Consider the following 16793-nt stretch of genomic DNA (forward strand, 5'->3'; position numbering starts at 1 on the left):
TACTGGCATAATGCAATGCAGCTCTCATGATTAACAATGAGAATTATTCTTCAGTCCCTAAACATGCCTTTCCATTAACAATTTTTTTAAATATGTGTGTATGTAATAGACTGTAATGGCCTTTTTGGACTCATGCACGCTGAGGAAATGTTCCCTTCAGGGCCCAGTTCTGTAGAAATTAATAAAATTTGTCTGGCAAACATCCTGCTTTTGTTTACTAGGAGTTATTAAAAGGATCCACTGTCACTAAAAACAATTATAACATTTGGTCCAGTTTTTCAAAGTTCATTCACATATGAACAAGCCTATTGGGAATGCGTTATGTAATCTTCATTCTGCTTGCTAACCTTTTGTTCCGGACTCTATCTTAAAGAGTAAGCTTGAAAATGCTCTTAGCTTTTTATTATTATGTTGTTTTCTAGAGTTTATATGTGCTCCATTCTTGGTTGATCTTGTGAAACAATGAGACTTTGAAAAAGTTAGGATTTTAACTTTATTGGTATCTTTACAGAAAGCTTAACATTTCTCCCTTTCTTTGTTTTAGGAAGTTGTTATATGTTTAATAATATTATTACCTCTGCCTCTCCTCATTTAAGTCTCCTTAAATACCACTTTTTCCACAGTGCCTACAAAAAAAAGTCAATTATTTTCAGTACTTGAAGCTTGAGCTCTTTTATTCTTATATAGTTAGAAAACCACCATGATGTTTGTGTGTGAACCTTAAATTAAGCTGCCACATTCTATTCGAATCTCTGTATGTATGTATACTGCCTTCACCACTGTAGCATTTGAGTACCTTTCAGTCGTGCATTCAATGACATGACAAACATCTATCATGGGTGCTTAGTTCTCTCTCACATCTGCTCCCCAGAGGGACAGTTGTGTGTGAGGTTTGTTTTGATAATGTTTGAGAGGTTTTTTGGATCTGCTCTGGGGATGAATCAGGATTGACTAGTGAAGGAGGTTGTTGTCTGTAGGTCCTCTGCATCATTAGTTGCAGAAATTGAAAGATGTGTATGAGGCAGGGAGTTGCAGGAAGAGACAGGAGGATCCCACAGTTCAGGCAGTTGAATATTGCCCTCGAGAACTGGACTCTATCCCTGCCTGTGCCACAGAGTTCCTGTGTGATGTTAATCAAGTCACTTAAACCAATTTTGTCACAGGTGGTCACAAATTGTGTGTTCCTCGCTTTCAGGATGCCCAATCTGATGCCCTGCTGTTTGATTTGCAGAAGTGCTGAGTACTCTCAGCTGCAACTGAAGTCAATGGGAGCTGTGCTTTAAACATATTAATTGCTACATAACACTGAATACTCTGAAAAATCAGGTCCTTGACATCTCAAATTCAGCATCCAAAATGAATGGATACTTTTGACCTTAATCTCCCTGTTCTTCAGCTCCCTATCTGTAAATTAGGGATAATATTCTCTCATCTCAGAGGGGTGTTGTGCATTAATTTAATATTTGTAAAGCACTCCCTTACTATAGTGATTAGTGCCATAGAAAAGCCCAGGAGGAAATTAATAATTCTGTTTTCAGAGCAGGGTTTGGATAGTGTGCAGTAAATAAGGGCCAGGGCCACACTTTGAGGAATGAGGAAAAAACATAATATTGAAGAGCTGTTCCTTAAGTGAGCACTGTCCATTCTGTACACCGAATAAGGCAGGGGTCCTGAGGAAAAAGCATCTGATGTAATTAAAGACCATATCATAATACAAACACATAAGTTGGGCAAATTAGGGTTGCACAGGCAACCTTAATTCTAGCATTTCCTAACTTTTAAATGCTTGATTTTGTAACCATAATAATGTTCTTTTAATGTAGTTTTTGTGTATGTAAAATATATATACACAAACACGTGTGCACAGGTTTATTCTAGTTTTACAATTCATAGAATCATAGAAGGTTAGGGTTGGAAGAGACCTCAAGAGGTCATCTAGTCCAACCCCCTACTCAAAGCAGGACCAACCCCAACTAAATCAATCCAGCCAGGGCTTTGTCAAGCCAGGCCTTAAAAAGCTCTAAGGATGGAGATTCAACCACCTCCCTAGGTAACCCATTCCAGTGCTTCACCACCCTCCTAGTGAAATAGTGGTTCCTAATATCCAACCTAGATTTTCCCCATTGCAACTTGAGATCATTGTTCTTTGTTCTGTCATCTGCCACCACTGAGAACAGTCTAGATCCATCCTCTTTGGAACCCCCCTTCAGGTAGTTGAAGGCTGCTATCAAATCCCCGCTCATTCTTCTCTTCTGCAGACTAAATAACCCCAGTTCCCTCAGCCTCTCCTCCTAAGTCATGGCCGCAGCCCCCTAATCATTTTCGTTGCCTTCCGCTGGACTCTCTGTCCACATCCCTTCTGTAGTGGGGGGACAAAAACTGGATGCAATACTCCAAGTGTGGCCTCACCAGTGCCGAATAGAGGGGAATAATACTTCCCTTGATCTGCTGGCAATGCTCCTACTAATACAGCTCAATATGCCATTGGCCTTCTTGGCTACAAGGACACACTGCTGACTTATATCCAGCTTCTTGTCCACTGTAACCCCCAGGTCCTTTTCTGCAGAACTGCTGCTTAGCCAGTCGGTTCCCAGCCTGTAGCAGTACATGGGATTCTTCCTTCCTAAGTGCAGGACTCTGCACTTGTTCTTGTTGAACCTCATCAGATTTCTTGCATTTTGCTCTAATGTGCCTAATTAGCACAATGATTGTGTCTTCAGACATTCATTTTTAGAGTTCTGCCCAGTTTTAAATAATTACTTCCTAAAAAATAGTCCATAGGCAAATACTGCAGATGGTGGTTATAATTACTAGAGATATTTTTCTCCTGAATCATTTTATTTAAGTGAGGTAAATAGTGTTTCTATATGAGACGTATGAAAAGCAGCACATTACAATATTACACTGTTTCATTGATAAGATCAGAAGTGGTATATCACTAAGAAAGGTTGCACTTTTAATGTTGAATTTCAATTCACTAGTAATTATTCAGCATAATGACTGAGGCAACACTGAATAAATTAGCAATAAGAGGATAAGCCATGCATAATAGCACATCTAGAACATGCATTTTATACATCTGATATCAGAGTTTTCCAGTTGCACATAAAAGCAAATTATTTGAGCATCTTTCTTTTTTATTTATTTATTTAGCTAAGTTCTCTAAGAGGGCACAATAATTTATTTGAATTTTATATATATTTTATACATGTATTTATGTCCTTCGCTCCACCCCCAGGCGAAGGTAGCACTCAGGAAATGAACCAGATTGATAGTGTACATCCACAGATAAGTAATGAATGTCAAATGCATTCAGGGCCAGATCCCTGAGCTATGCTGATTTACACCAGTTGAGGTTCTGGCTCAGTTGCAGTAACTGCATCCCCACCCTTTCCATGTGTCTCAGAAACAACATGGAGAGTTGTCCCATGTTCTGAACTGTGCAGTGTATATCAGCCATGCAGTTTTCAAAGTACATGAAGTCCACCAAGTTATTGGTTTTGAGGGTGTCAAGGTTCCTCCCCCACTCTGAACTCTAGGGTACAGATGTGGGGACCTGCATGAAAACCTCCTAAGCTTACTTTCACCAGCTTAGGTTAAAACTTCACCAACGTACAAATTAATTTTACCCTTTGTCCCTGGATCTCCACTGCCACCACCAAACTCTAACCGGGTTTACTGGGAAACGTAGTTTGGACACGTCTTTCCCCCCAAAATCCTCCTAACCCTTGCACCCCACTTCCTGGGGAAAGTTTGGTAAAAATCCTCACCAATTTGCATAGGTGACCACAGACCCAAACCCTTGGATCTGAGAACAATGAAAAAGCATTCAGTTTTCTTACAAGAAGACTTTTAATAGAAGTAAAGAAATCACCTCTGTAAAATCAGGATGGTAGATACCTTACAGGGTAATTAGATTCAAAACATAGAGAATCCCTCTAGGCAAAACCTTAAGTTACAAAAAAGACACACAGACAGGAATAGTCATTCTATTCAGCACAGTTCTTTTCTCAGCCATTTAAAGAAATCATAATCTAACACATACCTAGCTAGATTACTTACTAAAGTTCTAAGACTCCATTCCTGGTTTATCCCCAGCAAAAGCAGCATACAGACAGACACAGACCCTTTGTTTCTCTCCCTCCTCCCAGCTTTTGAAAGTATCTTGTCTCCTCATTGGTCATTTTGGTCAGGTGCCAGCGAGGTTACCTTTAGCTTCTTAACCCTTTACAGGTGAGAGGATTTTTCCTCTGGCCAGGAGGGATTTTAAAGGGGTTTACCCTTCCCTTTATATTTATGACAGAGGGAAAATAGCTTCGTGTAGCAATATTATGTTCTCTGTTATATAGTATAATGCTTGGTGTGGAATCTGTGTCCAGATTTGCAACATTCTTATAGTGTCACGGTTTGGATGTATGGGAATTAGGGCTGTAAAATGATTAAAAAAAACTAAGCATGATTAATCGCGTGGTTAAAAAAATTAATCGTGATTAATTGCGCGATTAATTGCACTGTTAAAGAATAATAGAATACCATTTATTTAAATATTTGTGGATGTTTTCTACATTTTCAAATGTATTGATTTCAATTACCACACACAATACAAAGTATGCAGTGCTCACTTTATATTATTTTGGATTACAAATATTTGCACAGTAAAAAACAAAAGAAATAGTATTTTTCAATTCACCTCTTACAAGTACTGTAATACAATCTCTTTATCATGAAAGTTGAACTTACAAATGTAGAATTATGTACAAAAAATAACTACACTCAAAAATAAAACAGTGTAAAATTTTAGCGCCTACAAGTCCACTCCGTCCTACTTCTTGTTCAGGCAATCGCTCAGACAAACAAGTTTATTTACTTTTTCAGGAGATAATGCTGCCTGCTTCTTGTTACAATAACACTTGAAAGTGACAACAGTTGTTTGCATGGCACTGTTGTAGCCAGCATTGCAAGATATTTACATGCCAGGTGCGCTAAAGATTCTTATGTCCCTTCATGCTTTAGCCACCCTTCCAGAGGACATGTGTCCATGCCGATGATAGGTTCTGCTCCATAATGATCCAAAGCAGTGTGTACCAATGCATGTTCATTTTTATCATCTGAGTCAGATGCCACCAGCAGAAGGTTGATTTTCTTTTTTGGTGGTTCAGTTCTGCAGTTTCCACATTGGACTTTTGCTCTTTTAAGACTTCTTAAAGCATGCTCCACACCTCATTCCTCTCAGATATTGAAAGAAACTTCAGATTCTTAAACCTTGGATCAAGTGCTATAGCTATCTTTAGAAATCTCACATTGGTAACTTTGTGTTTTGTTAAATTTGAATGAAAGTGTTCTTAAAATGAACAACATGTGCTGGGTCATTGCTATAACATGAGATTGCTATAACATGAAATATATGGCAGAATGTGGGTAAAACAGAGCAGGAGACATACAAGTCTCCCCCAGGGAGTTCAGTCATAAATTAATTACTGATTATTTTTTAATAAGTGTCATCACCACGAAAACATGTCCTCTGAAATGGTGGCTGAAGCATGAAGGGGCGTTCGAATGTTTATCATGTCTGGCATGTAAATATCTTGCAATGCTGGCTACAAAAGTGCCATGCAAATGCCTGTTCTCGCTTTCAGGTGACATTGTAAATAAGAAGCGGGCAGCATTATGTCCCGTAAATGTAAACAAACTTGTTTGTCTGAGCGATTTGCTGAACATGAAGTAGGACTGAGTGGACTTGTAGTTTCTAAAGTTTTATATTGCTTTGTTTTTTGAGTGCAATTATGTAACCAAAAAAAATCTACATTTGTAAGTTGCACTTTCACAATAAAGAAATTGCACTTCAATACTTGTATGAGATGAACTGAAAAATATTATTTATCATTTTTACAGTGCAAATATTTATAATAAAAATAATATAAAGTGAGCACTATACACTTTGTATTCTGTAAAAAAAACCCCAAACAAACGAGGAGTACTTGTGGCACCTTAGAGACTAACAAATTTATTTGGACATAAGCTTTTGTGGGCTAAAACCCACTTTAGTGGCACCACTAAGGTGCCACAAGTACTCCTCTGTTTTTTTTGCTGATACAGACTAACACGGCTACCACTCTGTAATTTGTATTTTGTGTTGTAATTGAAATCAATATATTTGAAAATATAGAAAAGCATCAAAATATTACATTTCAATTGGCATTCTATAGTTTAACCATGCGATTCAAAGTGCGATTAATCACGATTAATTTTTTTAGTCATGATTAAATTTTTGAGTTAATCTTATGAGTTAATTGTGATTAATCGGCAGCCCTAATAGAAATGAATTCTTAAGGGGGCCCCCTCAACTGAGTTTTCAATTTTTGCTATGCAGTTTTGTACCTGGAATTAAACTTTGGCCATAATTCATTTGTGGGCATAATTTTTTCATTTAGAGGTATAAAAAAGTGATTTACAATGACAGTAATGTATTAATGACAGGTTTGAGAGTAGCAGCCGTGTTAGTCTGTATCCGCAAAAAGAAAAGGAGGACTTGTGGCACCTTAGAGACTAACAAATTTATTTGAGCATAAACTTTCATGATTAAGAGATTACAATGGGGCAAGGGGGCATTTGTCCCTGCATTTTTGCACTTGCCATTAATTGATGGTGCAAAATTGCACACAAAATTGGAGGCCTTTAAAAAAAATCAATCCCTTAGGGTTATTTACACTATAATTATCATGCACTCTAACAGCAACTTGGCTGTGAGAAGTCACAGGAGATTATATGAAGCCATGGCATTGACTTCACTTTCAGATTCCAGTAATTCTAGCTCTAGTAAAAAGAAAAGGAGTACTTGTGGCACCTTAGAGACTAACCAATTTATTTGAGCATAAGCTTTTGTGAGCTACAGCTCACTTCATCGGATGCATTCAGTGGCAAATACAGTGGGGAGTGTTATGGATGGTGATTTGTTTTACTATGGCATTGTGTTTACCACTAAAGGAACCTGATCTATAGCGAGTTTTTCTTGAGATCTTGTTTCTCCAGGTATTTAGTGTTAGACTGTAGTTACTGGACATAACTACTACTTTTCTGGTTTGCCAGTTTTCTCTTCTACCAACTCTTCTCAGAAATTGAGCATTTCTGCAGTATTAAAATTTCTGAACAATTCAAGCTTCATGTGAAATCACGAATAATGGGAAGGAATTATATGAAACATAACATATGTAAACTCAAGTGAGAAATAGAGAGTATTCATTCTGTTGCAGAAAGGAAAAAAATTACAGCAGTTGGAGAAGGGTGGTAGCAATTATTTTTAGGTGTGCTTCTAAAACTGGCACTGAAATAGCAGTAATGGGGGACAATGGACAGGTTCTGTCTTGCAGTAGCCAGTTTTAGAACACAATTAGCTCTGCAGCTAATTTGTTTGGCTTTGAGGTAAAATATGCTTTTACTTAACTTTTATCTGGTGGTTTGGGGCCTTATTTTAAGTAAACATTATTTTTAACAATCTTTGAACATGTGCATTATCTTCATATTCTGAGCTAGATCTGTTTATTTTTATTTTAGAGTGCAATGCATACAATATTGCCAAATTCAAGCATTCAGAACTTGGGTGTCAGGCCCACTGACTTAAGAATCACAATAATTAAGAAATAACGGTTGGTTCTTTTTATTGCTCTTTATTGCCCAGCCTTTACAAATAACTTTTTCAAACCTTTCTCTGCCACTGTAAGATCTAGAATCCTGTTTTAAATGAAAGCTGACCTTTGCACATACCGGCATGGCTCCAGAAAATGAAGCTATAAGAAGGTCACCAACTATCGTGACACTAGTGATAAAATCATGAGAGTTGGCAGTACTGTAAGGCAGGCAGAAGTGAGTCACACTATAACATACTGTTACACGGAGAGGCACTGGTGACAGCATTGATCATAAGCCCTTTTTACATTGGGTGTGAACACACTCGTCCATTAACAAAACTGGCAGGATATGTTAATCACAAGCCCCCCAGCTAAGACAAAAGAGGTTGTGAACCCACACAGGAGTTTCAGATTGAGTGGGCAGAGGGTTTTTTCGAGTACCATTTGGGTAAGGATGGAGGTGGGTATAGGAAGGCAGAACACACAGAATGAGAGAAACTTAGGGCCAGAGCATGAAAGCCAACAGAAGTCTGTAAGCATGGTGAGACCCTAGAGAGATGTCTTGGTCAAGGGTGATGGCTGAACCAATCGTGGACCTGTAAGCTAAGAAACTGCTGTTTTGATTTTGGTCCCTCCTGCTTTTGGAGAAGCAGGATTTTGTAACTGCCTTGTAATAAACAAGACTCCATCAAAGGAAACACCAGACTCCATGGTTAATTTCTGCTCCCACTGACAATACCGTGAACTTTGACTAGCTGCTTGAGTCAAAAATGGATACCAATACAATAGGCATTGGTGAATAGGTTGATATTTAGATTTGTTTGATATTAATATTCATGAGCCTTAGCATTTGGGAAATCCCTGAATATGAATATTCACCTACTTATCCCCTTTCTGTGCCTTTCTTTTACTCTGGGATGCTGCTGATGGGATCTTCTTTCATCTGGATTTCTGGGACAGGGTGTTGAGCCCCTCCTCTGGAGGCTATTGAGAAGGAATCGTGTGGTGGGGCTGGGGAAGATTTTTATTTCTTTCACTTTTCTGTGGAAAGGGGAGGTATAGATGTCAGACCTTTAATGTTGGCAGCAGTAAGAGAGCCAAACAAATGACTATCCAGAAACCAATATAAACCTGTTGAAATTTAGTAGCATTTTGCTGGCTGAATTTGGCAAATAGTTTTGCAATTCAACAAATTGCTTTTCACCCAATCCTATCGTACAGAGTCACCGACGCCTGGAAAATTGCACATACGTTATTGTAAATGGCACTGGGGACAGTGATGGAAATGGCAGTGGGAATGGTGATGGACATCTTCAATTTTGGGCCAACTGGCTGCAACTTTATTATCCCATAAACAAGATGGGTTTTTTTGAGGCAACCTGCACTCCTCTGGCAACAGCTGATCAGTCTGTCACAAGCCTTACCTCTCGTCTGTCCATGTGTCTCATCTGCATTGATTTACATGGTATGAATATTGGAGAAAGTTGTTTTCTGTTTATGGCTAAACTCTTGAAACTGAGGGGGAAAACAAAACACAATTTAAAAAAAAAAACCTACTTTTTTCTGCCTCCCATTTGAAACAGTGAAAATTGAAAAAGAACAAAATTCTTTGTAGGTGTAAACTTTTTTCCCCACACAGCTCTCACAAGTCGCCAGATAATTAGGACATTATTTCTGTGTTTGTGATTAAATAGATATGTCTGGCAGATTTGTTAGTTAATGGCTTCAGTAAAAAGGATCATCAACAAAAGGAAGAGCAATTAATAACTATTTTACAGAAATTATCCTTATGGCTATTACATTTGGTATCAACAGTTGCTATGTAGAAACTCCCCACCCCAGATTTCTTCCTTGTCATTAACAAGACCCCACACAGAGAGTTGGCTAGAGAGGCCCAATAGGGACAACAGCTATGGTAGCTCTAGAATAGTTGCTTAAAATCATTGAGAGGGACATTGTCAAGTGGTTAGATTCAAAATGTGGACTTTGTTTAACAATAAATGAATGGGAAAGGGAGAGTTTGGGTTAACAAAACTAAATAAGGGGCCAATGTCTGCCATCTATACTGAACATTAACTCAGGCAGTTACCAAAGCTACCAATGTAAGTTTAACATGACTGAGTCTTGAAGAAGGAATACAGTATTTGACCAAAGAATAGAAATATATTGTAATTTAAAAACAATGAAAAAAACCCCCAAAAACTTGTATCTGACTAATTAAAAACACAAACAAAAAAACATTGTACTAGTACTTGGGTATCAAAAAGGAAAAGTAACTAGGATTGGAACGTGAAATTTTCCCGCCTAGTAGCCAGAGCTAAGAGTTCCATCATGGCTTTGCCACCAGCCCTGAGCAGTACACTGTCCCAGGAGCAGACCAGATGTCACATTGTGACTCTGAAAGTCACAGTCAGCCTTCCAGGTTCCTCCATGCTTCTAGGGGGAAATAACTGGTACCGGATCTAGATCTAGTGCAGAGTACTTCCCCGACCCCAGCATGCCCACATACCTCTGATAGCATGTTTGTATGTGTGAAGGAGGAGAGAAAAAGCTCCACCCATTCTCCATCCCAGCCAGCAATGTGGGGGTTGGGACATATTCTACATATCGAGGCTGCTTTCCTCCCCATGCTGCAACCCGCAATCCAGGAAGCCAGCACAAGGGAGAGTAAGCGGGCATCTTAAAATATCGTACCCTCCAACGTAGCCTCAAAAGCAGAACCATAATCTATTCCTATGTGAATGGCAGTATCTCCCTACCTCACACCTCCAACCCCGCATCCTAAATAGAAAAAATAAAGCAAACTATAATAACATAGCACTAGTAGAACAGTAAACCAGATTTTATCAAATAATTGTTATCTTGACAAAAAGAAAAGGAGTACTAGTGGCACCTTAGAGACTAACCAATTTATTTGAGCATAAGCTTTCGTGAGCTACAGCTCACTTCATCGGATGCATTCCTTTCTGTATGAGGTTTTTCATGAAGTTGATAGATAGTGGAAATCTATCAACTTCATGAAAAAACTCATGCAGAGAGGAATGCATCCGATGAAGTGAGCTGTAGCTCACGAAAGCTTATGCTCAAATAAATTGGTTAGTCTCTAAGGTGCCACTAGTACTCCTTTTCTTTTTGCAAATACAGACTAACACGGCTGCTACTCTGAAACCTGTTATCTTGACAGTGCCTCTTTCAAATAAAAGCATATATTACACATAAATGATATTTAAAACATGTAAAATACAATTTGCATGTATAAATAGTAGCAATCAGTGAACCTGAATAGAGTTCCATTAAGCATCTAAATTCTCATCTGCTTCTCTAAACATTGTGAGGCTATTGCTCCCCTCAAACTTGCCTACAACCCCTCCTCCCTAGTTCCCTCTGAGAGTCGAGTATCTCTATCCATCTGTGTGATCCCTACAGGCCCCACAAGCTTCTGCCTTCCAGTGTCAGTCAGTCCCCAGTTCCCATCAAGCAGCACTCAAAAATGTATATGATTCTCTCTGCCTTCCTACAACAAACTTTTAGATGCTTCTCTGATGCTTTTGAATTTTTTTTTTAAATTTGTGCATTGGCAGCAATTCCCAAATGAGATCTCTAGGAAAAAATAATAACGCCAAATATCACTCCGTCATTCTCACTCTCGCTTATGGTTGTCTGCTCTGACTTTATTAGGAGCCGGGTTTATGGAGCCATATTGCGAAAAGTAGTTCTGACTTGCTGTGTCAAAAAGCAATTGGCAGAGAAAGGATTCCTGCATTTGAACCAGCTTTCCTTAATCACCTTGGAGGTTATCCAGAGAGCTTTGCTTATAGCACTACAAGCACAAATCATAAGGCCATGTTCTGTAGTGAGTAGGAGAAGTACAAATCTATACAAAAAGGAAGGGAAATATGCAGGCATATATTTCTTTATCAGCAGGAAAAGAAGAGTAAATCTGCAGAGAACATTTGATCCTCTATCCACACCCATTCCCCCCCCCAAAAAAACAGCCACCCAACCAAAAACCTACTGCTTGCAAAAGTTATGTGCTGAAAACTTGTTAAACCTAATGGGCGGACATTAGCTCCACCAGAAATCCAAGTCCCTTTCGAGTAAGCATCCTTACCACAGAGGTGGATAAACCCAAATCCTTGAGAAATTAGTTGTTCTAGTCTAGTGGCCATTGAAGCAGCTTTTGTACTGAACTTTAAGTGCTTATTTCCTGGATGGTTGGCTCCCTGATATCATATGAAAACTGTCGTGCTTCTGTGGCTAGTTTACAGCCTGGGTGTGTTAATGCTGAGAGTCTAGGCCATCATCTGTGAAACGAGCACAAGTACTCGGCAGCTGAACCAAGTTCTGGTATCATCACCCAGCTATGTAGAGAGTCAGAGGGCCAGTGCATAATGTGGGAGAAGGAGGGGGTGAGGGGGAGGGAATGGTTGGGGAGAGAGGGACAAAGGAGGAAGAAGAAGAGAGAGAGAAGAAACTGAGGCAAAGGACAGGTAGAGAGAACAGATCAAGGTCCATCACTACAAAACATTTCATATTGGAGAAACTAACTGGAAGATCAGTAATTCCCAGCTGATGTCACAGAACTTGTGGCCATATATGAGGCATCTAAAGTTGCAGACAAACCATCTAATCCACTTGAGAATCTGAGAGTCTCAATGCAGTTTGTTTGTTAAACCACTGATTGTGATCTGTTCCTGTTGGCAGATGAAATTAATTTCTTTAATGCGCCTGTGGATTATGTATTTCAAAAATTGATACTAATGTTTATTTTGGTATTCCAGGTCCAACTTTATTTAAAATGTTATTGATTAAAGGATAGAAGTTATGGAACTCAAAAAGACAAGAGATTTCAGGGAATAGTTATTTTTATTGCAGTAAGACCCAGAGCCACCAATGATGGTCAGACTATATTACGCTAGGAACAGAATAAACAAATAGATAGAAACAATCATTACTGAGGAGAGATCACAATTTATCTTTAATCAGAATAGTACAAAAATAGAATAGACATGGAATGGAGTGATGACATAAATCATCAAAGTCTTTTTGTTTTTTAATAGATAAGTTATCCCCCAAATGCTGTTTAGCCTAGTCATTGTTAGGTTGATTTCCTGAAGGTGTCTCAACAAAAGTGAGTCTTGCGGTGGGATCTGAATTAAAGATTAGGTCAGGAAGGGCAATCCAGATATAAGAGGCAGCGTGGAAGAAAGCATGGAGATATTTGTGGGAGAACAGGTACTCAAGGATGATTTCATTGGCAGAGTCAAGGATGTGATGGCATAAGAAACATAAAGGACTATCACAAGAGTGATCTGCTTGTGTCACCTGACTGCCATCACTAGAGCCCAGGGTCTGCTTTGGCTGATTTTACCACATTTCATTGGTGTTGAGGCTTTGGGAACTGTGGCGTAGATATGTCTATGCAATCTGGGAATCACCCCTCCCAGCTCAAATGCAGACATAACCTTAGCCCCAAGCTAGACATGGGAACCTCTTCACACTCACCCTATCACCTCAGGTCCGATTACAAGAACTGAACAGATACACTCTTTTCTCTCTTCCAATATACCTTTTCCCCGAAAGGCTGAGATTTTTAACCCAGTACCTTAGTACTCAAAGTATGCAAACAAGAAAAATTTGCACTGCCTGAATATTTCCTGAGAATTAGAAACATATTTCCTAACCTCTAATTCTCAGGAAATATTCAGGCAGTGCAAATTTTTCTTGTTTGCATACTTTGAGTACTAAGGTACTGGGTTAAAAATCTCAGCCTTTCGGGGAAAAGGTATATTGGAAGAGAGAAAAGAGTGTATCTGTTCAGTTCTTGTAATCGGACCTGAGGTGATAGGGTGAGTGTGAAGAGGTTCCCATGTCTAGCTTGGGGCTAAGGTTATGTCTGCATTTGAGCTGGGAGGGGTGATTCCCAGATTGCATAGACATATCTACGCCACAGTTCCCAAAGCCTCAACACCAATGAAATGTGGTAAAATCAGCCAAAGCAGACCCTGGGCTCTAGTGATGGCAGTCAGGTGACACAAGCAGATCACTCTTCTTTTTCCCTTTCTTTTTCCCAGGAATGGACTCCTAAATTGCCAGGCTATTTGCTTTCCCTATATAGCTGCCCCTCTCCTGCTCTGTGTCCTGTACTACATTCTGGAGCATGGACTTTTAAAACACGATGTTACAGCGTGAAAAGATTGCCGCACACACATTAGATCAAAGTGTGAGATCATCACATTGTGCTACAGCATGTTGTCATTACAGTCCTTGACATAATCAAACTAATCCTTGTTGTTGTACATTATTTGTGTTACAGTGGAAAACAGATCAGAGCTCTGTTGTGCTGGGCATGGTACAATTACATGTGATGTTTGGGTTTTGTTCAGCACAATCTAACAGGGCTAGCACAAGCTGATAGTTTCCACACAAGCTGTTTGCAGAACTGTCATAGGGTTGGTCCCCCAGGGAACATGATGGGTTTCTGAACTCACCCAGCCTTTGATCTCCGATCTCCAGGCTGCCAGCAGCATGGGTATGGTTGTGGGATACTCAGCCCTCCAACTGAGTTCATGGGAGTCTACCTTTCCATGGAAGGATTCTCTTCTTTCAGAGACCTCCAGTAGGCCATGGCTCAGTTAAGTGCCCAAAGGCGAGTGTCTCTAGTAATATTTTTAAGTAATAGTTTGTTGCTGGGGGGGCCTGCGTTTTCTCAACGTCAGCCTCAACAGGCAGTGATCTCCTGAACAGCTCTTGCCTTCAGCCAGGCCCTCTGTAGGAGCCGAGGGCTGCAAATCTGTTCTCCACTCCTCAAAGTCTGCTGCCAGCTGAGCTGGGCTTCTCCCTTTACATCTCCCACTCCCCACCCCTGACATGCCTGGCAGGTGTGGAAAGGTAGAGTTGCTTGAGTCCAGAGCAGTTCATTAACTCTCACTTGGCCAATGTGGGGTTTATACACCCTGTCATGGAGCTTTACCACCTTGTGGTGTTGTTTTTATGATCTGAACACTTTTCCGCCAGGGGCTGGCCTAAGATCAAGAGCCATTTAACATCAACTATTGAATAGCCATCATGTGATACAATGTTTCAGTGCTGAGCTGCTCCAGATTCATATTAGAAGAGATGAAAAGCTCCATCTCCCTACTATTACAATTCCCCTGAAACATTAATTACCCACAGACAAAGCACCAATCCTGCATTTATCAAATACCTCATATGTTATCTTATGAGAAGTGAACCATAGGGGCATTAGTTCAGAACAAATTTAATTTCTTTAAGATAAATATAAAAATTACACAATCTGAGTATTGGATGCATCATGGTTAGGGCTTGGATAACTCAGATGATGACTTTGTACAGCCCCGTGACAGCGTGCCTCAAAATAAAGATTACCTGTTGCTTAAATGAGTGGCTCACAAATTATTATAAAGCTATTTTAAAATTTTAAAACATATAATTATCAAATGGTTATTGTCAAAAGAGGAAGAGTCATGACAACTTTAACCTGGAGGTTTGTGGAAGTTTATTTTAGCATTGGTGCTGAAATTTCACGAACAGTTTTTGTGAGATTTTGGGCCTAAATCATGGAATCAGAGAAATGTGTGATTGGAAGGAAGTTCAATAGGTCATCTAGTTCTGTCCCGTGCACTGAGGCAGGATTAAATATTCTTTAGACCATCCCTGATAGGTGTTTGTCTAATCTGTTCTTAAAAACCTCCAACGACAGAGATTCACAACCTCCCTAGGTAATCTGTTGCAGTGCTTTCTACTACTCTTACAACTAGGTAGATTTTCCTAATGTCTAACCTAAATCTCTCTTGGTGCAATTTAAATGATAGATTTCTTACAGGACCAGCCAATCTTGCCAGATTTTCTGCAACCTTTCCCCCGGAATGATGATTTTCATGAAAGTTTGGCCATTGCTGAAATAGAACCATAAAATAGGCTACTTATTGGATCTAACCATGGCACCAAAACCATGATCCAACTAGTTCCCCTGATCAACATGCATAGAGATTACTTTGCTCAAAGTTCTCACCACTTACATGGGAAAGAGGCATTCACCTGCCTTTATATTAGCAGCCTCTGCCTTTTTCCTGGATTATGGAGAGGGTTTGGTTTACGCATTGAGGGAGAAGATGGACTGCCGGCAGCAAAACTGGATTTACACCTTATGTGCCCCTAGGCACAGCATCTTCAGTCCCCCATGCCGCCTACAGCTGACCTTCATGTTTTCCATAAAAAAATGAAACTTTTAACCCACTTTTAACTGTTAAGTGCCCCTAGAATGCCAACGCCCCTAGGCATGCACCTACTGTACCTAATTAGAAATCTATCCCTGGTAGGCAGCCCACAATGGGTGAGTATGAACCTGAGGGAGTGTGTAACACCAACAGACCCTGGTCGTCAGTGGGCAGGATCAAACCTGGGACCTCTGGAGCTAAAAGTATGAGTCGCTACTGCATGAGCTAAAAGCCATATGGCCTTTAGCTAAGGCTGTAGATCAGACTCATTAATCTTTCAGTGGTCTTGGTGCCACTAGATGGGGCAGAGCACCACACCCAGGAGGTGTGTGGGTTACAGGTACACATTATCCCATTCTGGCCTCATGAAGATTGTCCAAGAAAGATAATAAAGCCTATTTTGCCTTTCTGGCAAAGCACCCTCCACAATGGTGATTCCTCCTTTGGGAGGGCTCAAAGAGCAGCAGTGACCAGAGAGGTTCCCTGATAGTATGACTGCATTAGACCCATGCTTCCATGGTGAGTGTGTAAGGAGGATTTTGAGGGGTTTTGGAGAGACAGTTGGTGGAAGGGGAAAAGCTAGAGTACAGCTAGTGGGGATAAGAATCGACTGGCATGGGAGAGTGTAAGTATGGTAGCTGCTCATACAGCCATGTATTTAATGCTACACTGCACTCCACAGCCTGGAGGGGGCAGGTAGGATATCATTCCCCTCTGACCCCTGTTGAAATTCTTTGTGTAAAACCCATTTACTCAGACTTTGTGCTGGGGAGCAGGATTTGACCTAGAGAAGTGTTCTCTAAAGGAGGGATAAAATAGTTGAAAATAGGTTTATTTAAATGGCTGAGAAATAATCTTCAGATACTTGAAGGATGATCTGGAATTTACCCTGACTCTGACAGAAACTGCCTCATCTAAAAGACTAATT

The 16793-nt window shown here is 39.9% G+C and overlaps 1 protein-coding gene across 1 annotated transcript in view; it reads left to right on the plus strand.

The window, feature by feature from the left end:
* The window catches only part of ZNF385D (zinc finger protein 385D), a 609506-nt gene that overhangs the window by 457114 nt on the left and 135599 nt on the right, over positions 1-16793 (plus strand). The gene's annotated exons all lie outside the window — the stretch shown is intronic.

The sequence above is a fragment of the Eretmochelys imbricata genome, chromosome 2, assembly GCF_965152235.1.
Source record: "Eretmochelys imbricata isolate rEreImb1 chromosome 2, rEreImb1.hap1, whole genome shotgun sequence".
Taxonomy (NCBI): Eukaryota; Metazoa; Chordata; order Testudines; family Cheloniidae; genus Eretmochelys; species Eretmochelys imbricata.